The sequence below is a fragment of the Penaeus japonicus genome, unplaced genomic scaffold, assembly GCF_977035675.1.
Source record: "Penaeus japonicus unplaced genomic scaffold, GWHDUDI00000001_assembly GWHDUDI00000022, whole genome shotgun sequence".
Taxonomy (NCBI): domain Eukaryota; kingdom Metazoa; phylum Arthropoda; class Malacostraca; order Decapoda; family Penaeidae; genus Penaeus; species Penaeus japonicus.
In genome coordinates this window covers 8,181,469-8,193,968 of record NW_028234424.1, presented here as the reverse complement: position 1 = coordinate 8,193,968, position 12,500 = coordinate 8,181,469, and the positions used below count along the sequence as shown (strand labels likewise).

Below are 12,500 nucleotides of genomic sequence, written 5' to 3'. Positions count from 1 at the left end.
AAGGACATGCGCAAATAACCGTAGGCGTGGGCGTGGCGGTTATTCTGCAGTCGATATAAGTGGGCAGTTTTTCAGCGACCTCTCTCGCATGCCACGAGTGATATGATACTCATCCGCTTATATCCGTAAACCAGACATATACATTTGCGAGTACACTAAGAACATCTAGAGCATAAGTATCTTTTTCGAACGATAGAACGGGTTTCGCATAAGTTCCGGGCCCAACGGAACAAAAGAATAAGAATGTCAAGCCACAATAAAAAGAAAAAGAAATAAAGGCATATCAGTCAGATCATCATCAACCAATGCATCCAGTGAGAGCATTTTAATTAAATCTCATGGGCTTAGTAGGGCAGGTGTAGTTCAACGGCCGGCGAGGTCCTCCACCGACGGCATCAGGGGCCTTGCTGGACCACGTATTGCCGGGCCCCAGGTGGTCGCCTTGCTATGTGTGTGCACGGGCGAAAGGTGACATGTGTGTGACACTGTGTACAGGTCTGCTGAGATTAGGGAATTCATTTGGTCCATTCATTATCCATTGCGACAGGGTGTATAAAAGTTGGTGAATCTTGGAGAAGAGGGAGAAGGAGGGGCGGAGGGTGAGAGAGAGAGAGAGAGAGAGAGAGAGAGAGAGAGAGAGAGAGAGAGAGAGAGAGAGAGAGAGAGAGAGAGAGAGAGAGAGAGAATACATAAATTCGCTGCCTGGCTGAAGACCTTACAGGACCGCCATTCTCTGGAGATGTCTACAACTTGTGAACGAAAATCTTTCGGAGAGCATGCAAGTGACATCGTACCCTATACAATCCATGACATTATTTCTAGGCAGTAAGACTATCTGATACCAATAACCCAATTTATACAGACAGACAAATCAAGGGCAAAATAGTTCTTCGATCGTAGTAGGAAGTTCATACTTACCTGAGCAAAATTTTAACCCCTCCCCCGCACCAAAAAAAGAGAGCAAACTTCAATCCAGTTTGCCTATGTTCAAAACGGTGTCCGGGAGCGCATCCAAAGAAAGGTCAGGGTACAATGAATCAGGCTTTGCTAATGAGGAAATGAATTTCATCATTACATGGATGTAAAAGAAAAGAGCCTTCTAGTATTTCAACGTTTAGTCGGTTATTTCATTCTGCTGCTGGACGTTCAAATAGCCAACGGTTTTCGGACTCTGGAATGGTTTCGAACCAGTGTCCACTACTATTACTATAGAGGAGATTAAAGTACCCCAGTAATCCAATTCCGCAATTTCCAGTTTCCTGTTTCCGAAGAGCTTAAACCTGCATTAAATTAATCCTATTCAACTTCCCTCATCCCCAAGAACATTCCCTGGTCATTCAACCCTCACAGGGTGTGTTGAGCAGGTGGCCTTTTTCCTCATCGCTAACCCATTTCCCCATTGGAAAATAACTCGAGTATTTTGTGTTGTTGTTCTTGCTCACATTCCAAGGCCTGTGCCGAGTATTAATGACTTGGGTTATTGTAGTTTAACCTGTCTCTTCTGATCTCTAATCGTGAATAGTATAACCGTTAATACATGTATTCTCTTTTGTCTGTTTCAGGTGAGTTCGCTGCATCTTTTTTTTTTACTGTAAGTATTTCTACAAATTGTATATCATATTTTGGAGTCTACCTTATCCAAAAGACAAAAGACACTGTTACTTATCTGGACGATGGTAAGTCTTAATGTGTGTTAATGTTTCATTCAAATAACTGTTAGTAGATTCAAATAAGAGAATCATCTGGTCAACGATGAATTACGCCAGCTCGCTCATAGGCCTAGTGCGAATAAAGAACGTGGATAACAAACAAAGATTTCCATTTTTTTTCACACGATAACGACAATAACAACAAAAGAACTAAATAGATGTATAAATAGGAAGAATATAATGCATAAGCAAGATTTTTTTTTTTTTTTTTCAAGGTGCAGTTGCAATTGAGAGGTTGGTAATGATTAGCATCGCTACATTGCAAATGATTATCACCACCAGCTTGTCAACCTGTTACCAATCATCGCTCAATTAGAAAAAATAAAAAAAATATTATATGTACACACACACACACACACACACACACACACACACACACACACACACACACACACACATACATATGTATATAGATATAAGACATCTTATTACACAATAATGTTAAATGTGATAAGTATAGAGCGAGAGCCATAAACCCCTTAAATTCTATAAAAAAAAAACAAGCGGAGAGCAGAAGTTTAATAAAGCGTCACTATCAAGGATTCAATATTGATATTAAACAAAGAAAAGAAAATAGATAATCGAGGAAACGGACAAATAAGCATAATCCTCCTTAAAGTTTGTCAGCGCGAAAGGCCAGCGGAAGTTTTGGACAGAAAACTTCTCCAACCAAGGACTCGTGGTGTCTCTCTCTCTCTCTCTCGCTCCCCCTTCTCTCTCTCTCTCACTTATACGCCCTCTTTCTCTCTCTCTCTCTCACTCCCCCCTTCTCTCTCTCTCTCTCTCTCTCACTCATACGCCCTCTTTCTCTCTCTCTCTTGACTCCCCCCCCCTTCTCTCTCTCTCTCTCTCTCACTCATACGCTCTCTTTTCTCTCTCTCTCTCTCTCACTCATACACTCTCTTTCTCTCTCGTCTAACCAACCTACACCACAGACCTACTGATCCATTGAAAGAAATCGATGCCAAGTGTTAATGAAGTGGCTAATTCACCATCCTGTCATAAGGAAGGGAAATGTTTACTCTAAGACTTCCTTATTTCTTAATATCCGAACGGTTGGCCTGTTTCCGTTTTGTTTGTTTGCTTGTTTGTTTTCCATCCCCGGTTTCTACCCTTTCTTCTTCTTTTATTTCTCTTGTTTTCTCTCCCTCTTTTCGTTTCTTCTTTCCCTTCTACCTCTTCTCTCTTTTCTTTCCTTTTCTTTCGTAATCGGCTCTTTCAAAAGGAGCGAGGAATTCATAGGAATTATCCCTGGGTGAAGTCCGCATTTTCCATTTCCCTCCTTTATTTCTTTATTCTTTTCGTTTGGAATCATCGTTCATTTTAACTACATTATCAACTTTATAAACATTATCATGAGTAAATATGAATATATAGAACTGTCCTCACTTGCATAATGTTAATGAAAAATATAAAAAAAGCATAATAAATTTTAAGTAAATGACTCACAACGGCCCATCAGAGGAACGAAATGTATATTTTCATTTGCATTTTCTGCAATAATCGAACGACGTATCTTCAGAGATTCTTTCTTATTCCTATGCTTATTTCGTTGATTTTTAAGTCTTCGTTGTCGATTTACAATTGAGATTATCATTACTAGTGTTATCATTACCATTTTTATCATGTCATCTTACTGCCATTATTAATTTTATAATTATCATCATCATCATAACTATTTCTCTTATCGTATAATATGCATTTATTGTTACCGACGGGAAATAACTTCATTATCCTGCGGTTATCGAATGGCTGGCGTTTATCGGCAATATTCATAGTGATTGCCTCATCCTGTATATGTTTACATTATCTTGTGTTATTTATGTCTTTATCTTTTCTTTTCCTTTTCTTGTTTACATTTGGTATATCTATTTTCTTTTCCTTTCCTTGTTTACATTTGGTATATCTATTTTATTTTCCCTTTCTTGTTTACATTTGGTATATCTATTTTCTTTTCCTCTTTTTGTTCTGTATTTTTCCGTCTAGTCACCCCCCCCCCCTTTCTTTTTTCTCTCCTTCCTTCCTTCCTTTCTACCTCTTCCTTCATCCTCTATCTCCTTCCCCACTGACTTCCTTCTACACACTTTCCTCGTTCCTCATACCTCCTCTCCTTATCCTCTTCCCTCTGACACTGCAACCACCCCCCTCTCCTTCACCCACGCACTCCCACCTTTAACCCCCCAGTCAAAACTTCCAAAATACTAATGACAAAAAGATGTTCCAACGGGTTTTGACCGTTAACAGTCGCTGCCGAAAGAGGAGGGGCCTAGGAGAATAACGGATAAGCAACATACTCATTTTTCTTTTCTTTTCTTTTTTTCTTGTTATAAAAGAAGACATACTTTTAAATATATATGATATATTTTCACTAGAATATGTTTGAAATATACTTCTGAAGAGATATGATTCTCTGCACTATAATTACGAGCTGATATTTTCCTCTGAAATGGATTCTTCTTCTTTTAAATTTGAAATCGAATCCTTCAAAAGATCATAGAGGATAGGACTTCATTTAAAAAAAAATCTACGTGCGTTTTCTCTCGCCTTCGAAGGTCTATCTCCGAGATCTTGCACTCGTTCTTGATCAAATGCAACTAGATTCATGAATATTAAAATCGGTTTCTTGGCATTGAGGAAACTAGGAAGTGCAAGCGTACGAAGCATCTGTTTCCTTCGGTACTAATATTCCACTTCGTAAAACATTATATCTTCCTTGTTTTTCATTTTATCGATACTTTATCACATGTTTCGCCATAATTTGCAAGAAGTGAAGCAGAGAAAAAGAGATACTGGTTCTGGGTGAAATATTACCCGAAGCATATGAACAACGTTATTTTGAGCGTGTTCGAATCATCAAGCGAAGCTTTATATGGGTTCGTTTTACCACCTGTCTCTTTTTTCTTCTATTTTTCTTTCGATACATCCATAAGAAAAAAAAGAAAACGGAAATTAGTAGTTGTTTGATTTATATTTCTCAGCCACGGCCCGTCCATTTTTATGCATCACACAGTCATACAGGTTTTTGCTTCTCTTTTCTTCGGCCTCTCCACTCACTCGTCCTTTTTTTTCTTTCTTTCTTTCTTTCTTTCTCTTCCTTACGAACATACCGTATAATTTGCGTGATTTATTACCATGCATCAAGGTAATCTTGTGGGCGTCTGCAGCAACACCAACAAAGAAGATATAAAAAGGCCATTCCGCGAGCATGTTTCGTCTGAGCAATAATCACTTCACAATGAAAGTCGTGCAACCCACTTTTGATAATGCAGTCACTTGAATGAAGCACGCGTGTCATTTGTAGCACATGTCTGCGCGTTTGCATGTGGAGTGCATGCGTGCTTGTGCATGGAGGGGGGAGGGGGGGGGTGAGTAGGGATATGCCTTTGTTCGTAAAAGCTTACGATAAGGCAGTACATCGGATGATCGGAGGACATTTTGTTGTCTTGAGATTTTTTGTGTTGTGTTTGTCTCAGACTAAGAGATTAAGCGGGTGTGTTCGTATGCAAATATTTCTGCTTGAATCTATGATGTCAGATTTACTTTTTTTTTATGACTTGACGACCTTCATTGTCTGTGGCCTTACGAGTACCTATAATGGACACAAAATTAGCATATAACCTTTTGTATCATTGAAATTATGACACCTTTGTTGAATGTTTACTTGCGTTTATCGTCACTTTTAAATCGGCACCTATTTTAAGAATGAAACATAAAAAAACGAGAGCCACGATATCTCGAGCACGAGACATTCTGTACAAGAACAATAAGTTCTTAGGAAAACACTAATTGTAATCCTACGCTAAAAAAATTTGCGTTTTCGTTCTTTCATTTCTTCTTTTATAACCTCTATGTAAAATGCGTACAGGAGTATTCAGGAGAATGTGTCATTATAATCCTGCTCGTGTTAACTGAACAATGATAATCGGATCATTTAACATTTGTGTATGATGGTACAACACTCCCAAGGAAATGAGAAACAAGGTTGTTGATATGTGATGAAGTGCACCCTACAGGCATATTTGTTATTCATAGAACTTTGGGTACCAATATCGTAAGAGATGAGACAAAAACGTTTTTATATGGTAATTAAAAATTGTAATTATGGTAATTTCTTCCCTCTTGGCTATGAAAGAAAGTGGTAATTAATATTCATAATGGATGTACATAACGTATTTCCTATATGTGTAGGTTTGTAGCTGTTCTCGTAACTTTATTTTCTACCCATGCATAAAAAAGGCCAGTGAGTTTGATTTTTTTCTTCTTCGTTCTATCACACAATCGCCATAACATTCTGAATGTAGGTGATGATTACCAACTCGAACTTCCTTTCCCACATCTTTAACTAACATCCACGACCACACACCACAAAGGCCTAGCGATATTATTTCCTGAACAAACTCCTAGAATCCAACTAATGTCGCTAAGTGTCGAGAGAGTCAGGTACACAGTAACGGTGCCTTCGCCTTACCATTCACTCATTACGAAGCATCAAGGTCAAGGTTTGTGAAGGTTATAAATACAAGGTGTCGATAGGCCTATGGACATTGGTCTTCTGTTTCTATTACCCCCTCCCTCCCTCCCTTCCCCCCCCCCTCCCCCTTCTCCCTCACCTTTTACCGACCTTGCTTTCCCGCAATTAGGGTTCTCGACGAAGAAAACAAAATAACATCGACACTTTAGACTATGAAAGCCATAAACTATAAAGCATGAAAATTATTAAAATATATAATTTCATAATGAATCAAGAAAAATAGATGCTACTTTCTTCCCGAAAAGAACACAGACACAATTCCGTCACCTTACCATAATTTCGCTAAAAGTACGAGGACACAACGAAATATAGTCAGGGTCAAGGTAAGTGATCAGTCCGTGGCCAGCCTCTTCCTCGATCGCCAATGAGAACTCGCGCAGGCCTAACGCGTAATATTCTCATTGGCTGAACCAGTGTAATAGGCGTGGCTCGCCATCACTCCCAAAACCGGTCCCTGGGAAGCTAACTGTCCACTCCAGATACCGAGGTTTAATCTCCCGTGCTCTATTTTTCACTAATACATCCGCGTTGGATTGATTATTGTGGAGGGACGGAGAGAGAGAGGAGAGAGGAGAGAGGAGAGAGGAGAGAGGAGAGAGGAGAGAGGAGAGAGGAGAGAGGAGAGAGAAGAGAGGAGAGAGAGAGAGAGAGAGAGAGAGAGAGAGAGAGAGAGAGAGAGAGAGAGAGAGAGAGAGAAGAGAGAGAGAGGAGAGAGGAGAGAGGAGAGAGGAGAGGAGAGAGAGAGAGAGAGAGAGAGAGAGAGAGAGAGAGAGAGAGAGAGAGAGAGAGAGAGAAGGGAAGAACATACAGGCTGGTCTGTATCCCAGGTCTATGCACTTCTTTAACGGAACTTATAATGAATTATTTGTTTTGAATAATGTAGAAAACAACAAGGAAATCATACTTTGATTCACGCTTAGGATATGCGAAAACTGAAAAGAAACATAATGATTTTCGTTTTATTATCTCCGTTTACATTTTTAGTAATATTTCATAACTTCTCACGAACTCGCTTGAATGTTTGCATTATAGATAGAAAGTTCAAATCAAGTCCCTTTCTCCCTTTCATATTCTGAAGACAACGAGCTATCGGAGAGGACGCTTCAAACACCAAAACCAGTACTTACATCACTCACCTTGGGTCGTTCGCCTATTATTATCATCATCATTATTAGTAGTAGCTTTACTATTATTATCATCATTATTGTATAAGCTACCGTAAGCACACCATGAAATGCTTACAAGGGATGCAGATATCTTTAGTCAAATCGCTTTCCATTAACCCTTTCAGTTTGCTTTCTTTCCGAAGACGAGTCTAGGCGCATTTGAAAAATCAGGGTTTAATATTTCCGTAAACATTGTGAAGGTGTTTCATTTCGTTTTTGTTTACCCGTTTTACTGTGCTTGTGTTCTAGAAATGATTTACCGAGCTGGATGGCCTTGCTTTACTCAGGAGACTCCCCACGAACTCACTCTCTCCTCCCTCTTCTCTCTCTTTCTTTCTCTCTCTCTCACTCTCTCCTCCCTCCTCTCTCTCTTTCTTTCTCTCTCTCTCACTCTCTCCTCCCTCCTCTCTCTCTTTCTTTCTCTCTCTCTCACTCTCTCCTCCCTCCTCTCTCTCTTTCTTTCTCTCACTATTTACCTCTTAGGGGGGTTGGGGGTAAAGTACTTTTTTTTTAAATAAGAGGATTCTTCATATTGATTTACATTGGTTTCTACCTCCTACAGTTACTTTCTCATTTCGTTCCACCAAACTCTTTTCCTCTTTCCTCCCTCCACTTTCCGCCATCGCCTTACACCGTTCCATTACCACCTTCTCTCTTTCGGTCGCGTTACCTCATATCACGATTCCTATTTATATATTTCTTCTTTCTAGTTCTACGCATGGAGAACAAGTTGATGCTGAAACCATGCATGATAGGATCTCATCTTTCCTAATTAGATTTGGCATTTTAGCTTGTCTACAAAAGAAAAAAGAATAAAATATCAACAAACTTTTACAACGTTTTTAACGGTCGTCTTAGTAACACCGCCTCGTAATTATTTGTTTACAACTTTTCGTCTTTCACTGTAAAAGTCCCACAACCATTGCTTATTCATAGAGGATAAGCGCCCATCATCAGATAATGGAGAGGGTGTTTGTATAAAACTATAAAATAATCGCTCAAGGTTTTACAGCCTCAAGATGATTAACCTGCGGAGAAAATTGTTCAAGGTGTTGATCTCAAAATGGATAGCAACACCGGCTGCCAGTTGGGATTAGGAAGAGAAAGAAAAGAAGGAGAAGAAAGGGAGAGGGAGATGATGCTCATAATAGTAATGAATGATGATAATCGTTTAAAGAACGCTTGTAAAATGCTCCTGAAAATATATGATTAATATAAGACTTCCTCGCACAAAGTGTGAAAAAATAGTGATCAGACGGAACAACAAGTGATTACATAAAGACATTGTGAGAGTTAACCTAGCCAAGGGGAAATATACATAACAAAAAACTACCGATTCAGTGGATACGGTCAGTGTGAAAGAACTAGCAAACGCGAGATGTGGTCAAGAGTACACAGTAACCATGACCACATGACGCTTTGCTCCCTATGCTGTTCAACACGACCAAGAGCCTTGCTGTATCTTCGACCACGTCAGTATGTGTTGAAGGTGCGGTTAGTTTGTGGTCACGCCGCTCTCCTTGTGTGGCGCGGCCGTCGCTTTGTGAATTGTGTGAGGCTGTATCGTGATGGGGGCGTGTAAGGTGTATTTAAGGGTTTATATACATGTAAATGTGTGTAAGTGTATGTATGTGTAGGTGTAATGTGTAAAAAATGAATATAAATATACACCACCACAAATACACTACACACTACAATGCACATACACACACAACACACACAACACCAAACAACACAACACACACACACACACACACACACACCACCACTACACACACACTCACACAACACAATATACAACCAACTACATTATTAGTATTACATACATACATACATACATATATATATATATATATATATATATATATATATATATATATATATATATATATGTATATGAATATATTTTTCTACAGCAGTCGAGAGCTTCGTATTTCAACAGAGCATTCGGCGCACAAAAAGACGGACACAAAAATCCCAGTCATGGAATTCCTCCCAAAGAACAAGTGATGGCACACTTTGCGACCAAAAAAAAAAAGAGTAAAAAGAGGAGCCCCTCTCGAGCCCCGAGAGGAATGACAGTGGCAACAATGCTATAACGTTTGGATAGAAGTCGGCAGGTACCATAGGTATTGTATTTTTGTCATGCCTTTTATGCCCTCTGTTGTATTCAAACCGTGTTTTGATAGACGCGTTTTGTTGAACTCTATTCACAATCGTCATTTACTTTTTATCTTTATAAAAGGGTTTTCCTTATTTTTATTACCGCGCCATCTATTAGATCTTTTTTTAAATCTTCCTGAACGTTTTGTCGATTCTTTCTCCAATTATAGTTTTTTTTTCATACATCATTTTTTAATCCCACGTATCGTTTTTGCTTTCAACTCTACCAACCAGTGTTTTTTCTTCCTTATCGTGTTTTCTATATCTCATTCTCCTAATTTCTCATTCTTCTCTATTTCCCAATCTAATTTCATCTAATTTATTTCAAATTTCCGTAATTTCAATTTCTCTTTTCTTTCCTATTTTCATTCCCGCTTTTAAAAATATATTGCCAATTATCGTATTCACTTTCAAACTGTTCGTGAATCAAGAGAAACACATTAGAGTATGAATGAAATGCCACTTTTTTCCACCATTAATGTTCCGAGCGAGTAAACACACACTTGATATCTAAAAAATAGCTTCCAGTGATTCTTAGTCAGTTGAGGATATAAAGAAAGAAAACAATATTGTGTGTTTCAGCTGTGTTTCAGTAAGACGTATGTAAGAAAGATATACTGGTCTTAATCTACTTATCAGTAACTTGTAGAATATATTGCTTATTATGGGGGGGATTTAAAGAAATTCTCTTCATTTAGTACTAGGAAATCGTTGTAGCTTATCATATAATGATTATAATGGCAATGACAATCACGAAAATTATCATGATAACGATAGTATTAACAATAATAATAATCATAATAATGGTTATAATAAAACAAATCATATCCACGAAAATAGATCAGAATCATCTAAAAAGAGTTATAGAAAATCAATCCCATCCCATCATTACTCTTTTCCATTTATTCTTCAAGCCCGCGAGTAGAAGTACTTAGAATCCGTTAGTGAGTAGCCCACAACGGGCATTGGTAGAGGAATTCTCTGGGACCGAAACAGGCGAGAAGGTGAACAGAAAAACCGGTTACTTCGAAGAATGGCGATGTATTTGAACCTTTGTTTGTATGGCTTGGTGTGGCGTTTGGTCCTTCGTTTTTTGTTTGTGTTGTTTGTTTGTAGGTGAATGTGGGTGTGGATGCGTCTTTGTTTGTTTGTTTGTTTGTCAGCGGGCGTTTGGGTTCGTTTTTTTTTTGCGTTTGTTAGTTAGTATGTTTGATGGTCTGTCTTGTTTGATTGCGCGTGTACGTGTTTGTGTGCGTAAGTGTGTGTGCGTGTACGTGTTTGTTTACGTATGCGTGTGTGCGTATATTTGTGTCGGAAAGTTGACGTTTATTTACAACTTTTTTTCTCACTCTCACTTGTAAAGTCTATTACGAATTTCTATGTAAATATCGCTTGCTTTGAAAAAAAAAAAAAAAATGCACCTGCGACACAAAACAGAATACTAGAAAAAGGAATAGTCAAACGAGATACATCATTCCGGGTGTAGGTGCATCCCCGTAACTATTCTTTCCTTCTATATATATATATAATCAGCACCTGTCACAACCACAGAATTAACGCCACAACATAGAATTACCCAGAACGAAAAGGTCAGCATTAGTGATAGTGTATTCCGGTGTGACATTAGCCCGGAGGAGGAGGGAGAGAGGGGAGGGGGGAGGGGGGAGTGAGATGAAAATGTTGGGGTTGGTGAAAGAGTGGCGGTGGTGGGGGGGTAGAAGTGCGGGTTGGGATGGGTTAGGGTGGGTGGGAGGTGGGGGAGTGGGAGATGGGGATTGGAGAGTGGGGTGGGGGGGGTGGTGAGGGGTATGGTACGGTAGGTTTAGAGACGAAGGAGGGACCTTTTCGCCAAAAAAGGCTTACATGGCAGGTCAAATAATACTTTCCCAAACCCATAAAAAAAGATAACATGAATCTCAGAGTTTCCGTCAAATAACACCATCTAAAAAAAAAAAAAAAAAAAAAAAAATTGTCAAACTAGAAAAACGAAAAAAAAAACTAATACAGCACAGGTTAGACAAGGTTTGATCATAACAGATCATATGACGTGGATATATTAGGAGATGTGAAGAAAAATAAAAAGTAATTTGATATCCATTTCGGGTTTCTTTTTCAAGATCGAAATCAGGAAACCTTCTTTTGTTTATTTCTTTTACTAAAGAAACGATATACGTTGGCAACCACAATTGTTTTATTCTGCGAATTCGGCACTAACAAACCATCGAGGGAAAAAAACAAGATAACATAATGAGCGCAACCACTACGTTATAGTATTTGCTTTATACCTTTGAGCTACAAACCGACAATTTGGAAAGTGTAACACACTGATATTTTTTTTCATTAATGATTAATGCATTAACTGCTTAGCATTTGATTGACATTGCTTCGGCACAGCGTCTTGGTACTGTTCTTTCAATTTTCTTCTTACAATACGTTTTTTTTGTGTTCACTAACTTGTAATAACTGGACAATAAAGACTAATGCACCATACAACTATTCTGTGCCATATTATATGTGTGTGTCTACCCACAAAACACAAACACAATACATCAATTATCTCAAATCTATATATATCTATATATATTTATAATATATATATATATATATGTATGTAAGTATCTCATATCTCTAATACTGAATATAATATATTAATATAATTTTTAAAAAAAAAATTTTTAAAAAAAAAAAAAAAAAAAAAAAAAAAAAAAATTTTTTCCCAAAAAAAAAAAAAGGAAAAAAAAAAAAAAAAAAAAAAATTTTTTTAAAAAAAAAAAAAAATGAAAAAAGGGGAAAAAAATAAAATTAAAAAAAATTTTTTTTAAAAAAAATTTTTTTTTTGTTTTTTTATTTTTTAAAAAAAAAAAATTTTTTTTTTTTTTAAAAAATTTTTTAAAAAAAAAAAATTTTTTTTTTAAAAAAAAAAAAAATTTT

At 37.6% G+C, this 12,500-nt stretch overlaps 1 protein-coding gene across 2 annotated transcripts in view; it reads left to right on the top strand.

Moving 5' to 3' along the window:
- LOC122249618 (uncharacterized) overlaps nt 1-12,500 on the top strand; it is a 105,498-nt gene that overhangs the window by 33,120 nt on the left and 59,878 nt on the right. The window lies entirely within an intron of this gene.